Here is a 16,876-nt window from a genome sequence, read left to right as displayed (position 1 = left end):
TTTCAATTGCACTTTACGTGTGTGCCTGCACGTGGTATTTTGTGGAAGAGCCACACTCAAGGGGCCGAAGAGCCACATGTGGCTGGCGAGCCGCAGTTTGCCGACCACTGTGATAGATGATCAATAAGTAGAGCTAGAATTCAATTTCGTAGATCCAGAGACGTGTCCCCTGAAATAGAGTGTAATGGGTGACAAAATGCAGAGGTCACGACCTTACTCCGAGGTGTAATCAGAAGCTGATTTCTGTGATAGACCCAGGGACCTCTAATGTTAGCTTCTCTCTGCTATGCCTTCCCTTCTGTTCTCATTATACACCAAGATGACTATATCCAGAGACAAAGCATCAGTTAAGCCAAACAGCCTTCATAACACATAAGTAATCCCCTAGAGCAGCAGTCGCCAGGTGGTGGTCCGTGGACCACTGGTGGTCTGTGAGGCCCAATAGGTTGGCAACCGCTGCCCTAGAGGACGAACAGCAGAGAGTGATCACCTGAGATCAGAGTTAAGGATATGAGGAGAGGAGCAGTGGGAAATGGGAACAACAAACAGACCAGGTTGCCTTTGATCCTCAGATTACAGACGCTTTGGGGTAGGTAGTAAACTAGAAAAATGAGAAGATGAGGCAAGTCTGTTCCACGTTCACTTATGGCAATAGTTTATCAAAGCTAAGGATGAGCTAACAATTTAGATGGGCCAGGCCCTCTAGAATTTGAATGTTGTCTCCTTTTTATCTGCTCTGTATTCAGTCTAAGAATTGGTTTCATATGTCATGTCAAATGCATTACCATTTGTCTCAGGCAACTGTACTATGTATTTACAGGGTAGGCAAGTACCTGAAAATATAAGGTCAGTTTGGATATTAGAAAGATTATCCTGGAAGAAGAAGGAGATAAAGTGAAAGAGAAGGGTTAAACTTGAAGTACAAAGATCAACTCAGAGGTTATTACAACAGTTCAAACTAAACATTATGAAGGTGCCAACCAGGCAGTAGCCCTGGATGTGGAGGGAGGACAAATTCCATAGAGACCTTGGAGATAAAATTGAGTGAGCTGGTGACTGAACATGGAGAGCAAATGAAGAAAAGGGAGGACTTCAGGGCTCAAAAGAAATCAAGGCTGTTCACAAGGATATTTATTGCAACCGTTTTTGTATTGTAGAAGAAAAATAGAAACAAAGTGAATGTCTATGAAAGCAAAATGATTAAATACACCATGATATACCTGTACTCTGGGACACTGTGCTGTCATTCTCTGGAAAAAGTTAGACCCAAGCCAGCTGCCTTGGAGGAATTTCCTCAGAGTGTGGCTAAGTGAAATGCACAGAGGAATATACATGAGATGATTCCATTACATTAATATAAAAGCAACAACCAAAAAGACCTTCATATGTATGTAAATGCATGTAGGTAAATATATATATATATAAATCAGGTCGTTATCTCCCGAGGGGTCCCAGACTGCGAGGGGGCCCAGGCCGGGCTGAGGGACCCCCTTCCTCCCCCCCTCGTGCACAAATCTTTGTGCACCGGATATATATATATATATATAAAGCCTAAGCGACCAAACAACTGAATGACCGGTCATCTGGTCGCTATGACACGTGCTGACCACCAGGGGGCAGACACTCAATGCAGGAGCTGCCCCCTGATGGTTAGTGTGGCATTGCTTAGATAACTGACCCATCCTAGCAGCCCACCAGCCAGGTGGCAGCCACTCACTACCTCAGTAGTCCTGCAGGTCTAATCTCTGGAGAACGGGCCAGGCACTTACAGACCCAGCACCACTGGTACAATCCCAACAGCACCACTGGCCTCCTGGAAGTTGGCCTGGGGCACCGTGGCCACTTCCCCTCCCTAGATGCTCCTCAAGAAAGAAACAATATAAAAGTGGCCTCCAGGTGGCTCCCAACAACCAGCGCGAACGTCAGCAGGACAGATCGGGATCCCAGGCCAGCAAGGGTGTCCCACCACCTGCCCAGAAGGCCAATCACGTCCCAGGCCCCCCAACCCCCTGGTGCAGGCACCAGAAGCAGTGTTCACGCTGGCAAGCGCTGCTGCAGCAGTGGGAGCCTCTCCTGATCAGGACTGACTAGGTGCAAACCGGGATGAGCAGGAGCGGCAGGCGGAAGCTGCAGGTGGTGTTGGACTGTGGGTTTTATCCCAATCCCCACAGGCCACCCTGAGGGACTCCACCCATGCACAAATTTGTGCACTGGGCCTCTAGTATAATTATATTTTTATTGAATTGCTTATCTATAATAATAAAAGTGTAATATACAAATCGACCAAATGACAGAACAGCAGAACGACTGTTTGGATAACCATGCTATGACATGCAGTGGTGCCAGGCTAGCCAAAGCGGGTGCAATGCAATTGGTTGGGGGGTCCCACCATCACCCCATGATCACCCCAAAGAGGGAGGCCCAGGTCATGGACCCATGGGCTGCGGTGGGTGGGCAGAGTCTCCCTCTGTGGGGCGATTGATGGTGGGGCTCCCACAGGCTGGGCTGAGAGACACCCCCCCCCCAAATGCATAAATTTTGTGCACCATGCCTCTATATTGTATATAAAATCATAAAAAAGATGCATGTGATGGTTAAAAGGATTTAATGGATTCCAACTGACTTTTTAAAAATATGTGTTTATTAATTTTATAAAGAAAGGGAGAGGGAGAGTAAGATAGAAGCATTGATAAGAGAGAAACATTGATTGGCTGCCTCCTGCAAGCCCTTTGATGGAGATTGAGCCAGCAACCCAGGCATGTGCCCTGCCCAAGGGAATTGAGCAAATTCCAATTGATTTTAATCACCTTATACTGTTAGAGATTATTTATAAAATTGGTATAAAAACCCACAATGATCCTAAAATTGCGTAAAAATGAAGTTTATTAATTTTTTAAAAACCTACACTAAATCTACTTTCATTGTAGACAAACACAATTAAGGTATATTTTTCAGTCATTTCAACATTCCTCTCCTATTAGACTTAAATCCCGCCACAGCTATTTAGGATGAGCTATTTAGGATGGGTGAATTTAGGCAATTAATCTCTCAGCATGTTTTTTCTTATGCGAAAAATGGGAATGATAATCTCAACCCTGAAAGGTGATTGTTAGGATCAAATAAAAGAATGTCTATAGCCTGCCTGGCCCATAGTAGGCTCTCCTCAGGTGGCAGCTACTATTTTTAATACTCTTTGGGACCCTCCCAGCCCCCCAACTTCCCAAGGGTGACATGATTGATTTCAGCCATGGCCTTCAGTTCCTCCTTAACCTCCACTGATACTTTTTCTGGACAGTTCCAGGAATCATGGTCCCTCCCCTTTTCTCTAGACTTTGATCAGTACTTGAGGCCAAAGAAGGAATTCTGGGCCACTGGCCAATGGGCAGACATCAGGGCTCACACATAGTTTCTTCCTGGTCCTATTTTTAGCTGATCTGCCTTCTTGCTTTAAAACTTACTTCAAATTCAAAGTAATTTTCAGATGTCCTGTTCACATTTAACAAGTAAAAGTCTTTTTTTGCAAGTTTTGACTACAATGTAAAGAAAATGATTAAATAAATGTGGGATGTGGGTGTAATAGCATTACTAAGTGCTAGATAACTAGCTTCAGGGTCTTCCCTCCCAGCCCCATCAAAGCATAATGGAAGCCCTTTGGGGATTTTCACTTTTGATGGGGATTTTCACTTTTGATGCAATTGTAATAGTAATAAAAATCACTTTGGAAGAACTAAAATCACCTTATAAGTTTGCATTATTTGTTTGGTGTCTACATCTCTGGAAACACCAGATTAAGATATCCCAGATAGAACTGTCCAGCATGGGCACCAAAGTTGCTTAAGGACTTCAGTTTTATTTTTAACTAGAGGCCCAATGCACGAAATTCATGCAAAAATAGGCCTTTGCAGCTGTGGTGTCTGCCTTGACCCCTCCCTTGTAGCCACAGCGGCTACCTTGATCCCACAGCTGCAGCCCCAGCTTCATCTGGAAGGGCGTCCAGAAGGTCGTTCGGCTGTCCAGTCTAATTAGCGTATTATGCTTTTATTATTATATACTAGAGGCCCAGTGCATGAAATTCATGCACTGGAGGAGGGATCCCTCAGCCTGGCCTGTGCCCTCTCACAGTCCGGGACCCCTCGCTCCTTATTGCCCGCCTGCTCACTGCTCCTTACCACTTGGCTTGCTGCTCCTCAGTGCTGCCGCGGAGGCAGGAAAGGCTCCCGCCACCGCTGCTGTGCTCCCCAGCCATGAGCCCGGCTTCTGACTGAGCAGTGCTCCCCCTGTGGGAGCACACTGACCATCAGGGGGCAGCTCCTACTCTGAGCATCTGCCCCTGGGTGGTCAATGTGCATCATAGTTACTGGTCATTCTGGTGGTTCCACTGTTAGGCTTACTTAGGCTTTTATTATATCGATTAAGAAATTACACATATGACTGGATGAAACTTAGCCATTCAATTTGCTGAGTTTTCTGTTTCATTTCTAAAACATATCATTGCTATAGGAAAAATGTAAAAATAAATTTATAAATGTAAATCCCAATCACTTGAAAGTTTCCCTCAGTTTGGTTCATAGTACACAATGTAAAAGAATTAGTCTGTCCTAGCCAGAACTTTTCCAAAGGAACAGTAGGGCCCTTTTATAGTTAGGAGATGAACTTTGGGTATTTCTTGATTTTGTAGATTTTGTTTATAGTTTATTTGTGTAGAAATTTTATTTCTGAATAGAGCTTCCTTCTTTATTGTCTCTAAATTATATTTTCATCTTCTTCAAACAGCAGAATACTTAAAATATTTTTGAAAACAAACCTTCAGAAGTGGCCACTTATGGGTAAAAATTGGATTGCATTTGGTTTACCATGATTAATAAGAAGGCAGAAACCAGCATTTACTGTTTACAATGCCCCGGGCATTGTTCTAAACCAGGATTTCTCAACCTTGGCACTAGTCACATTTTTTTTTTTAAATTTCAGAGAGGAAGGGAGAGAGATTGAAACCTCAATGATGAGAGAAAATCATTCATCAGCTGCCTCCTGCACGGACCCTACTGGGGATTGAGCCTGCAGCATGAGCATGTACCCTTGACTGGAATTGAACCTGGGACCCTTCAGTCCGCAGGTCAGAGCTCTATCCACCGAGCCAAACACGCTAGGGCCTACTTACATTTTGGACTGAATAATTCTTTGTTGTGATAGAGCTGTCCTGTGCATTAAATAATATTTGGTAACATCCTTGGCCTGTACCCACTAGAGATGTTAATAGCACACACCCCTTCCCCCATCAGCTGTTACAAACAAAAACATCTCTAGACATTGCCAAATGCCCTGTGAGGGGCAGAATCCTCCCCTGTTAAGTATGACTCGCTGTTCTAGACACTTTTACACAGGCCATTTTCCTTATCTTTTATAGCAGAGACTATGAGAGTTTATGTAATTTTCCCAAGGTCACATAATGGGTCATTGCGTGGGTTCTTGGGACTTAAATTCCAGCTAGTATAATTCCGCAGCTCCTTCTCTTTTAGAGATCCTGCTGGAAAACAAAAATAAAGATTTAGATTCAACATTTGAAACATAAAGGTTATTCTGAGTGAGATGCCTAATACTTTCTACATCCTCAAACCCCCCCACCTTGGATGTGCTTTTAGCTGCCACCAACCCCCAACCTTCCCTTCCAACAAATATCTCATTTTCGCCTGAGAGATCAAGTTGTCTGACAAGTTTTTGGTGTGTTTTTTAGTTTTTCCTCTTCACCTCAACCACTCCGTACCATCCTTCTTTATAAGGCCAACCCCTCTGCCTGTGTCCTTGATCGTAGCCCCTCTGCCTTCCCTCGAATCTTTCTTCATGAATTGTTCTTACCACAAAGTATCCCTATTCTGAACCTTCAGTTCTTCCCTCGGTCTGAGAATATGCTTATCCCTCTGTGATGGTTAATTTTATGTGTCAACTTGACTAGGCCACGGTGCCCAGACATCTGGTCAAATAGTACTTTTTAGATGACAGTAGCATTTTAATCAGTAGACTTTGAGTAGAGCAGATTACCCTCTATACTGTGGTTGGATCTCGTCCAATCCTTCCCTGGAAGGAGAGGGAATTCTGTCAACCTTTCATAAGATGTTTGAAACACTGTGAAACAAGGACCTTATTTATTTCATTGTTCCCTTTGCAAAACAGGTCTGGCACAATAACTTGGATAATTAAGTTTAATCATTTGAAATGTGAAATCTTTTCTCTAAGGTTGAAAAAACCATCTGAAAAATAATGCAACAATAAATATTTCCTCTTGATATTTCTATACGTAGGTGTTTGAAGTTGAGCTCTGTTTATGAAAAGCTTTCTTTTTAGTTCTCTTTTTCTTAAAAAAAAATGTTTTTCAGAGTTGCAATAACAGAGCAATCCAAATGCAGAAACCTGTAGCTTTGTTTATGGAATTTCAAGATCAGAGGACTCATTCCCCAAATGCAAATGGTGATGAATACATGTCTGGTGAGTGGCTGGCAACACTTTTTTACTTTACAAGTTTAACTCCTTCACTCCTGCCCATAGTGACTAGTATGCCCGCTTGAAATTAGAACATTAAAAAAAATTCAGTTATTTGTTTAACAAGATTTTTTTTAAAGTAAATAAGATGTTTTATTGATTTTTTACAGAGAGGAAGGGAGAGGGATAGAGAGTTTGAAACATCGATGAGAGAGAAACATCAACCAGCTGCCTCCTGCACACTCCCCACTGGGTATGTGCCCACAACCAAGGTACATGCCCTTGACTGGAATCGAACCTGGGACCCTTGAGTCCGCAGGCCGACGCTCTATCCACTGAGCCAAACCGGTTAGGGCTAAAAAGTAAATAAGATGTTTTAAATAAAGCAACAGGGATTATAGAACATTTCTGCTGTGAGAAAAAAAAGAGTGACATCTTTTTTTCCAAGGAAACCACAAATGACAGATGATACAGGTACGGGAGGCAGGGCGGAGGGGGCAGAGGCCTTGGAGGCCCCAGGGACCCTGAACTGGGAGGATTTAGCCGTGGCATCAGGGCTGAGGTTGCTGGAAACTGTCTATTTCACAGAGGCAAGGACAAGGACAAGGACAAGGAGTGGATCCCCGTCGCCAAGCTGGGCCACCTGGTCAAGGACGTGAAGATCAAGTCCCTGTTTTTTCCAACATTTTATTATAAAATTAGGGGCCCAGTGCACAAATTCGTGTACCTTGAAAGGAACTCTGGACCACGAGGCTGCAGTGGGCACAAGGTCGGGTCTTGGTCCATCCTTCATGCCCCTGCCTGGCCCCTCTCACAGTGGCCCCCCGTCCCTTGTCTGCCGGCAGCCCCACTCCCATTGCTCCCACACACTGACAGTGTTGGCTCCACTTGCACCTGCTGACAGTGCAGAGCAATTGGGGCCGATGCCAGCAGGGGGTGCAAGTGCTGGGCGAGACCATAACTCGTGGGAGTAAAGAATTTTCAGTAACCACCAGAGCTCGCCCCAATGACAGTGATGAGTGACCTGCCTTGGTCTGGCGCCCCCGCTCACCTGATCCACCATCCTGCCTGCTGCTGATGCCTGCCAACTGCAGACAGCAAAGGTGTTCAAACAGGCCTTCGGCTTCCATACCCCATACAGTGCAGTGTATAGCTAATTTGCCTACAAACGTCAGGTGGTCACAATAATCTGGCCACTCAGTGTATATAGATATGTTCAATGCATTTGTTGCCATGGGGGACTACAGTGGACATATTGGTCTGGATGTTAAGTGCTCAAAGGCAATACCCACTGTGGGGCCATCATCCTGGCCAAGCTCTCTATTGTCCCCATGCAGGAGGCTTCTAGGGGAACAAGACCTACAAGCCCCACCCTGTCCCCTGCAAGGTGACCAGCCACTGTGGCTCAGTGCCCAGGCACCTCATCTCTGCCTCCAGAGGCACTGACATCCTCTTAGCCCCTGTACCCAAGAGGCTGCTGTTGGTGGCCAGTACCAAGGACTGCTGCACCTCAGCCAGGGGCTACACTGCCACCCTGGGCACCTTTGATTCCATCTCTGAGACCTACAGCTATTTCATCTTTGGAAAGAGACTGCTCACCACGTCTCCCTCTCGGGCATTCACTGGCCACCTTGCAAAGACCCACACCAGAGCTTCTGTGCCGACGGCCCAAGCCCCAGCTGTGCCACCACATAATTTTGTACGAGAAAAACAAACTGAGTTAAGCCTGTTTAAGAAAAAAAAAGTTATATTGGGTGGAATTTTGACCTTTAGGCTAAAGACCTGAAAGTGAGTTTTAAAACAGAAACACATTTCTAGGGAATTATAAAGAGCTTTTAAAAACTCATTGGTGATTTACCACTAATGTGTTAAAGTTTTCAGCAACACTCAAAGCAGTCTTCTTAATTGAAGAGAGAGAAAAATTTCCCACAATAGACTCTATACCACAATCAAATTACTTTCATTTTTATATTTGTCTTTGGTTCTATATTCCTGGCCCATATAGGTTTATAATTTTTTCCAATAATTTATTATAAAATATTTTTAACATATCACTCTACCCATATTTTTTCTTAAATATGTTCAGATTTATTCTGGGTATGCAAGGCTGGCTCAACATTAAAAAATTCAGCCCTGGCCAGTTTTGTTCAGTGGATAGAGCATCGGCCTGCAATTTTGATTCCGGGCCAAGGGCAGGTAACCCGGAATCGGCCTGTAGGCTTGATTCCCGGCCCAGACGGGGCTCGTGTCGGAGGCAACCAATCGATGTGTTTCTCTCACATCAGTGTTTCTTTCTGTCTCTCCCCTTCCTTCCATTCTGTCTAAAAAAAAAATTAATGGAAAAAATATCCTCAGGTGAGGGTTAACAAAACAAAATTCATCACATCAACAGGTTATAGGAAAAAGAAGTTTAAATGATTATATCAATAGATGCTGAAAATGCATTTGATAAATCCAATACTTATTCATAATAAAAACTCCCATCAAAGGAGGAATGCTTTGTTAAGTAAAGAGGAAATTCCTTTACTTGGTAAAGAACATCTACAAAAAACCTATAGCTAGGTCATACTTAATTGTGAGAAACTAGATACTTTCTCCCTAAAATTGGCTAAAAGACAAGAATGTCTCCTCTTAAACCTCTCTCTTGTTCAACATCATACTTGAAGTCCTAGCCAATGCATTCAGACAAGAAAATAAAATTAAAAGTATACAAATTGGACAGAAAGAAATAAAATAGTCTTTGTTCACAGACGGCATGAATGTCCATGTAGAAAATATAAAAGAATTAACAACAGGAAAACCTACCGAAACTAATAATTAATTACAGCAAGATTTTTGAAATGAGATTATGATCATTGAAATAAAAAACCTCAGTGGATACTATAATAAATGAGATAGTCATGCTAAAAACATTGAAGCCAAATTAAACCTGTAATTAAACCTGTAATGCCAAATATTAGTTTATAAAAGCTAGAGCAACTAAACCACAGAAAAGCAACTGGGAAAATTCAAAACATAGAAAACGGTATAGGACAAGCAATCCATTTTCTAAAAATAGATCTTAAGAAAAAAGGGAAATATGGAGAACCTATTGAATAAATGGTAACTTAAAAGACATTTGCCAATTTAATATTCATACTTTATTTGGATTCTGATTCAAGTAAATTGTGAAAGTTATGACATTTATGATATTATTAAAAATTTGAGCAGTTACTGGATGTTGAGTCTACCTTGATAACTTTTACTACTTATAAAACCATGTAACTAGCACCAATCAAGAACATTTTTATGTCCCACAGAAAGTTCCTGAGATATCTTCCCAGACAATAGAACCAACCCTGAGATAATTTCTAGGTTAATGTCTACCACCATGGAATAGTGTTGTCTGTCCTAGAACTTTATACAAATGGATTCACACAGTACATACTCCTATGTGTTTCTCTTCTCTTGCTCCCAGCATGTTTTCCAGATTTACCCATGTTGTTGCATTTATTGGTACATTCTTTATTGTTGTGTAGCATTCTGTTGTATGAATATGCCATGATTTATTATTCATTCTGCTTAGGATGACTATTTGGATGGTTCCTAATTTGGGGCTATTATAAATGAATATGCTATGAATGGTCAGGAATAAGTCATTTGGGGCACATAACTGTGTCATAGAAAAGGCATCTGTTTAATTATACTAAATAGAAACAGCCAAAAAGCAACGTATGAGAGTCACAGTTACTTCACATTTTGCCAATGTTAGAAACTGTCTTTTTTTTTTTAATTGTTGACTCTGTTATAGATATCCCCCATTTCCACACCCTTTACCACCCTCCACCCAGTCCCCCTGACCTCCAACCCCACCCCCACCTCTGGCCATCACCCACTGTTGTCTCAGCCCATGGGCTATGCATATATGTGCTTTGGCGAATCTCTTCACCTTCTTTCATCTAGTCCCCCTCATCCCCCTCCCCTCAGACCTCTGTCAGTCTGTTCCATGTACCCGTGCCTCTGGTTCTATTTTGTTCCTCAGTTTATTTTGTTCATTAGATTCCACATATAAGTGAGATCATATGGTGTTTGTCTTTCTCTCTCTGGCTTATTTCGCTTATCATAATAAACTCCAGATCCATCCATGCTGTTGCAAAAGGTAAGAGATCCTTCTTTTTTACAGCCATGTAAATGTGTAAATGTACCATTATGTAAATGTACCATAGTTTTTTTATCCACTCGTCTATTGATGGGCACTTGGGCTGCTTCCAGATCTTGGCTATTGTAAATAAAGCTGTTATGAACATAGGGGTGCATATATTCTTTCTGATTGGTGTTTCTGGGTTATTAGAATACTACAGGCCCGGTGCATGGATTCGTGCACCAGTGGGGTCCCTTGGCCTGACCTGCACCACTTGTAATCCAGAACCCCTTGGGGGTGTCAGACTGCCGGTTTCAATCTTGTCCCTGCAGGCCAGGCAAAAGGACCCCACCAGTGCACAAACCCGTGCACCAGGCCTCTAGTATGCATATAAGATCTTTGGTTAATCTTTCCCGCCCTTGCCCCTCTCCACTTCCCTCTGAGATTCATCAGTCTGTTGCATGTTTCCATGCCTGTGCATTGAGCATCTGCCTCCTGGTGGTCAGTGTGTGGCATAGCTACTGGTTGGACGGTCAAATGGTTGCTTAGACTTTTATATAGATATTAGAATATATTCCCAGAAGTAGGATTGCTGGGTCAAAAAGTAGTTCCATTTTTCATTTTTTGAGGAAACTCCATACTGTTTTCCACAGTGGCTGCACCAGTCTGCATTCCCACCAACAGTGTACTAGGGTTCCCTTTTCTCCACATCCTCACCAGCATTTGTTTATTGATTTATTGATGGTAGCCATTCTGACAGGTGTGAGGTGATATCTCATCGTGGCCTTAAATGGCATCTCTCTGATGATTAATGATGTTGAACATTGCTTCATATGTCTATTGGCCATCTGTATGTTGTCTTTGGAGAAGTGGCCTTTTCTCTGTTTGTGCACATACCTGGTTTCTGTCTGTGTGTCCTGATCTTTTCTCATAAGAACACCTGTCAGATTGAATTATGGCTCATTTTAATTCAATTACCTCTTAAAGGCCCTATCTCAAACTGTGGTTGCATTCTGATTTATCGGGATTGGGACTTCAACATATAAATTTGGAGTGGGGAAGAGGGGAATTCAGTCCATAACAGCTACTGTCAGAAAAACAGAAAATAACAAGTGTTGGCAGGAATGTGGAAAACTGAGAGCCTTGTGCACTGTTGGTGGGAATGTAAAATAATGCAGCTGCTATGGAAAGTAAGATGATGGTCTTCAAAAACTAAAAACAGAATTACCTTATGATCCAGCAATTCTACATCTGAGAATATATCTAAAAGCATGGTCTTGAAGAGATATTTGTATACACATGTTCATGGCAGCATTTTTCATAATAGCCAAAAGGTGAAAGTAACCCAAGTGTCCATCAAGAAATGAAAAGATAATAAAAATGTGGTCTATACATATACATTCAGCTTTTAAAGGGAGACCCATTCTGACATATCCACAACATGGATAAACCTTGAGAACATTATGCTATGTGAAATAAGCCAGTCACAAAAGCCAAATACTATATGATTCCACTTATATGAGGCAGTCAAATTTGTAGAGATAGAAAGTAGAATGCTATTTTCTGCCGGGGGCGGGGGGAGGTAGGGGTTGCAGTCAAATTTGTAGAGATAGAAAGTAGAATGGTATTTTCTGCGGGGGGGGGGTAGGGGGGGAGGTAGGGGTGATGGGAAGTTGTTCAATGGGTATAGAGTTTTAGTCCCACAAGTTGAAAGAGTTGTGAAGGTTGGTTGCCCAACAATGTGAATACCTAATGCTACTGAACTGTATACTTAAAAGTGGTTAGGGTGTATATTTTATGTTATGTATATTTTACTACAATTAAAAATGAATAAAGCAAAACAAAAAATTGCTATGGACATGATAGAGGAGGGATGTCATCAGAGTATGGGTGAGGAGCTGGATAAACAGATGACTAAGAATGAATAAGTGGAAATTTTTAAACCCTTATAAAACAGTTTTATTACTAAATGGGGATGTTTTAAACTACTAAATTTTGCTGATACAAACGTATCTGTTAAGTGTTTCCTCTTTGGTTACCCAGAAATCTGCTGCCGGGGCAGGAATGAACCCTGTGAACCCTGACCCCAGGCTGTCCTCATTAGACTGCGTAATGCTTGGAATCAGACACTGCACTTCAAGAGCAGTGACGAAGGAGTGTCCTTGGGGCTTTGGGGCTCCTCTGGCTGCTGCTGCACATTTACATGGTTCTCTCTGAGAACTATGGTGCAGGGGCCTAATGAGCTCCGTCTAGCTGTACTTAAATTAGTAATGAGAACAGCATGAAGATGTCAGCATGAAAGTTATTGCAAATAGGAAAATCTGGAGCGATGGTTACACTGGCGGTAGTTGTCAATGCACTAAGTCATACCTCTAATGCTAGAATTATGTTGCCTAACATGCAATTATCTTTGACATCCACAGAAACCAAAAGTCATTGCTTGTGCAAGGTCACAGGGAAGTGGGAAATGCAAAACCCTTGCAAAAACTGTCTTACATTCTCAATAGACAGATTTTCCATTTGGATTTTGCTGATGTTTATACCATATGCCATTTACTCATAACATTTTATGGACACTCTGTAATCATTTCCAAAGATAAAAATAAGATAGTATATAATTCATTTTAGTTACATACTATTAGCTTTTAAGTTAAATAATTAAATTTTATAAATCAATCCTATCAGTGATGGGTTTTCTTACTGATAAAAAAGTGAATAATATTTATGATAAAAGTTAGCATTTATGGCCCTGGCTGGTATTTCTAAATGGTTAGAGTGTCTGCCCACACACCAAAGGGTGGAGGGTTTGAGTCCCAGTCAAGAACACATGCCTAGGTTGCAGGTTCAATCCCACATGCAGGAGGCGACCAATCAATGTGTCTCACACTGATGTCTCTCTTACATCAAAGTCACTGTCTCTCTTTCTCTCTCTCAATCTCTCTTTTTCCTTCTCTCTCCCTCTGCCCCTGTCCCCCTTCCATTCTTTCTAAAAAAAAAAATCAATGGAAAAATATCCTTTTTAAATTTATTTTATTTTTATAGATTTCAGAGAGGAAGGGAGAGAGAGAGAGAAACATCAATGATGAGAGAATCATTGATCGGCTGCCTCCTGCACACCCTGCCATTGGGGATCAAGCCTGCAACCTGGGCATGTACTCTTCACTGGATTTGAACCCAGGACCCTTCAGTCCACAGGCTGACACTCTATCCACTGAGACAAACAAGTTAGGGCCCTTCTTTTTTTATTAACCAAAGAAAGAGGTTAGCATTTATGAAAGTATAAGAGAGATGACAAAGCTCAGAGTGAAAGGAGAATTCATTTACATATCTGTCCTCTCAGGGTTATTTCTATGAGTTTTTCAATTTTTTAAAGACAGTTATTCCCATTCTTTAAAAGTTATGTATCACTTTAGTGTCAAGAAAGATTAATCTCACTTAGACAAATATACTTGAGCATGTATGGGTTTTAATAACTACAATGGAAGAGTTTAGAATAATTTTATGTGATACATGATTAGCAAACCTAGAATAACTTAGAGAAAGTTTGAGAGACAGGATTTTCATGTTAAAATATTTGAAGACATTTTCAATAAAAGATTAATTATTTTTCTATGGCACCAGTGGGTAGAAATTAGAATGGATACTCATTTTGGCTAATATAGAGATGAAAGTTGCTATGGCTAGTAAGAATGTTTAAGTCATGTACTAAGGTCTGTAAAATGTAATTTTATTTTTCCTGTGTCTATCAGGTTTTATCTCAAGTCCCCATTTGCAAGAAAAAAGCCATTTCCTAGTAAACTAGGTCAGTTCAACATTCCCCAGGAGGGGAGACTTTTTCTTCCCACAAGGACACCAAGGCAGATACTAGGGCACTGAGCTTAGTTAGGGAACCCAAGCTGGCCATACATACACTGCAAACCATGTATAACTGCTTCTGGTGGAGCATGGAGGCCAGGTGGGCAGGGGCAGGAAACACTGGGACTCATGTCTTTCTTTTTCTCTTACTCCCCCTCTTCCTTGCCTCAGTTCAGATGACCATTATGTATTCAGGGCATGGGAGGAGGCAGGGGAGGGAGGAACTGAGTCCCTTATTCATCCAGCTCCTTCTTGAAGAATTTGGCATTATAAAGTCTTGTTTTACTTGAAGTTGTCCCCTTTGAGGCAATAGAAGCTATAGACTGCATTTCTAGTGGCCCAAATGGGTAAGCCATGGGGTGAGAGGCATGAGAGGAGAACCCATCATATGTGGCAATGGTGTTTTAGTTCACTACCATTCACGGATGCTCAGGATTGCAAAACATTCTTCTAAGCACTTTATATTTAATCCTTGCAATAGCTCTATGAGATCAATATGACAACTGCATTTTATAGATGATGAAAATGAGGCTTACAAGATTAACATCTCTAATATCAGCCTGACAGGAGAAAAACTGAGGTCTGAAACTATAGCTGCTGATCCAAAGTTTGCAAGTCCATATTGTTAGTTCTACTATGTGTTGGCCACTGCCGTATATACTAGAAATACATCAGCTTTAAACCACTATGCTACCTTAGAGTAGTCTGTGGTCGGAGAATTGAAAATTCTTGATCACCAGAGGCACTTAGGCAAGAACAGAAGACCATTTGGCTGAGGTAGTTTCTATTGGACAGTAATCTGTAGCATTCATTACAAATAAGTAGAACATTAAAGCTTAAAGAGCCAGGTCATGGTGACTCAGTGGTTGAGCATCTATCTATGCACCAGGAGGTCATGGTTTGATTCTGGTCAAAGGCACATGTCCATGTTGCTGGCTCAATCCCCAGTAGGGGGCATGCAGGAGGCGGTTGCGGGCACATACCCAGGAGGCAGCTGATTGATGTTTCTCTCTCATCGATGTTTCTAACTCTCTATCCCTCTCCCTTCCTCTCTGTAAAAAATAAATAATATATATATATATATTAAAAATACTTGTTTTTTAAAAAGCTTAAAGAAAATAATCATCTAATCCAACCACCCCATGAGTCAGAAGCACAGTTTTCCCTTCTAATTCTGTAAAATACTCACTAAACTTTGATGCACAGTAATATTTATGAAGCTGCAGTAATGGTAAGACTGCAGCAGAAGCTGGGTGTGGTTATACTGTGGCTGAGCACAAAGCACTGAAAAAGACATTTTTAAGCTCCCATATCTGAACAGTGTTGATGGAATTCTAGAGTTGTTTGACCTGCTGCACAATAATATACAATCTCATAAAAAGAAGGATTGATCAGAGTATATGAGCAGTGAATATTTTGTATGAGCATACCATGGTCAAACTGCCTAATGGTTGTGACAGGTCCAGCCTGACACGATTTGTGATGTGCCAGAAAGACTTGCATCAATTATTCAGTAATCATAGTGGCTCAATATGCCATCGTCTCAGGTGGGCGTGGGAGTAATTCTCTTGGAGCTCCTCTGCTCCACCCTCCTGTCTCCAGAGATGAGTGACAGCTGAGAGTCTCTGCATTTACCACAGTATTGCACAATAAGGACAGAATGCGCCAGGAGATGACTGATACTTCTGTTCTCTGCCTTTAGGCCTTGAATGTACTATTTCATTGGCAGGAGGAGCACTACTGACTTGAAAATTTGCTATATACTTTTTAAAAAATATATGATTTTTAAAATTGATTTTAAAGAAAGAGGAAGGGAGAGGGATCGAGAGATAGAAATATGGATGACCATCGATTGGCTGCCTCCTACACGCCACACACTGGGGATCAAGCCCACAACCTGGGCATGTGCCCTGACCGGGAATTGAATCAGAGATCTATTGGTTCATGGGCCAATGCTCAAACCATTGAGCAACACTGGCTGAGTGATATATACTTTTGAGGATTACAATACCATAACACATAAAACATAATAGCAAGGTCTGTCTTTCTTCCCCCATGATATTCACAAGTGCACCTAAGGGCACATTTAATGTTTAGTATATAAAATGCACATTTGCAATACATAATAACTGCCACTAAATGTAGTAAATAATATAGACAACTATGCTTACCTCATCTGCCCAGCTGGCTAAAATGTTTTCTGTTTTGTGTTCCTCAAATCCTAAAGATGATATGTTTAAATATCTTCCACATGTAGGTGACTTCCTAATACACTTCTTGAGCTTGAACTCAAGAATTGAGTTCTAGATTTCTAGTTTTGCGTATACTGTTCTGACTGACATCTCTTAAACTTAACTCTTAACCATTTCCTCACACCTATTTTCCCCCAGCAAGCTATAAGTCTAAGTATCCTCCTTATCCTCCTTG

This window comes from Myotis davidii, unplaced genomic scaffold (genome assembly GCF_000327345.1).
Source record: "Myotis davidii unplaced genomic scaffold, ASM32734v1 scaffold185, whole genome shotgun sequence".
NCBI lineage: Eukaryota > Metazoa > Chordata > Mammalia > Chiroptera > Vespertilionidae > Myotis > Myotis davidii.
Note: the sequence above shows the minus strand (reverse complement) of the source record.